Source organism: Myotis lucifugus, unplaced genomic scaffold, assembly GCF_000147115.1.
Source record: "Myotis lucifugus unplaced genomic scaffold, Myoluc2.0 scaffold_408, whole genome shotgun sequence".
NCBI lineage: Eukaryota > Metazoa > Chordata > Mammalia > Chiroptera > Vespertilionidae > Myotis > Myotis lucifugus.
In genome coordinates, this window is record NW_005871456.1 from 477,040 (window position 1) to 478,629 (window position 1,590).

Sequence of the window (1,590 nt, forward strand, 5' to 3'; positions counted from 1 at the left end):
TGATGTCATTAGAGCAGAGAGAGCAGGGAGGCCAGGCCAGGAGGGACTGGGGGAAGAATGGGAATGAGGAATGAGTGAAATTTCAAGTGGTGACAAAGTTGGGGTGTGGCCATGGGAGTGGGTGGCTGAGGCGGACTGGAAAAGAAACCATTGGAAATGAGGAGGTCAAGGATGTTACTCAATGGGCTGTCTACTGAATTTATTTAACAAATATTTATTAAGCACCTACTATGGACCAGGCACTGTTCTAGGCATTGGGGATACAGCAGTGAGCATGGAAAAGACCCCAAACTCATGGAGCTTACAGTCTAGTTGGGGTGAAACAGACCATAAGCAGGTAAACACACACATAAACCATTTTAGAGAGTGGTAGGCATTATGGAAGAACACACACAGTATAGTGGGATAGAAGCTGGCCGCAGGATCTGGGCAGACCTCTGTGAGATGATATTTGAACTGAGATTTGAGAGATCAGGGAATGTGGGGAAGATCATTTGAGACAGGGGAGCAATGAGTGCAAAGGCCTTAAGGCAGGAACTAGCTGTGTCTGAGGGACAGGAGGGCCAATGAAGCCAGAGCAGAGTTCACGAGGGCAAGAATGGCGGTGGTGAGGTGAGAAGGCGGGCAGAATCCAGGGGACATGGGATCTTCTAGCCACAGTAAGAAGGATGAATTTATTCTAATTGTAATGGGGGCAAAGGTTTGATTGTGGAAGTGATGTGGCCCAAGCCACACTCTTAAACGATGCCTCTCGCCGCTGTGAAGAGGGGGCGAAGGCAGAAGCAGGGAGACGACCTAGAGACGTGCCTTAGTCTCTGTGGGAGGAGATGGCCTGGACTAGGATGGTGGTGAGCAGTGGCCAGGGCTGAGTGGAGACCACTTGCAGGCACGGATGTGGGTGGAGGTGGGAATTGAGTATCCAGGAAGGCACGAAGGCTCCTGGCCTACCACTGAGTGGAGGGTGGTGTCATGAACTGAGATGAGGATGCAGTGGGTTTGGGCAGGGATGGGGAACCTGTCCTTCAAGTGAGGAATCTGGTAGCCATGGGACAGAGGAGTTCGGAGGGAGACTGGACTAAAGACCCTGGTTAGTGTTCAGAGCCTTGGGTTTGGATGCGGCCACGTGGGGACGGAGTGAGCACAGCTGGAGGAGCTCTGCAGTCCTGGGCTGAGCCCCCCAACTTCCCAAGTTGGGTCCACGAAGAGAAGCCACTGGCGGTCAGGAATGCTGCATGTGCTGTCCCTGCTGGGTACCCTTTGCCCGCCTCCTACCTGCCTTTTCCCACAGGTACGTGTATGACCACATCGGCGGGGAGCACTCTGAGGTGATCCCCGAGCTGGCGGCCTCCGTGGCCACATTTGCCGTCACCACTCTGTGGCTTGGGCCTTGTGACATTGTCTACCTGTGGTCACTCCTAAACTGCTTTGGCCTCAACTTTGAGCTCTGGGTGCAGAAGCTGGCAGAGAGGGAGCCCTTGGCACACATTGAGGTGAGCAGGGAGGGGCTGGCTGGGGACTGCTGCTCTCTGAAGGCTCCCAGCCACACTTGGTCCCCAGTCCAGAACTTTCTCACCACCACCCTCCTGGTTG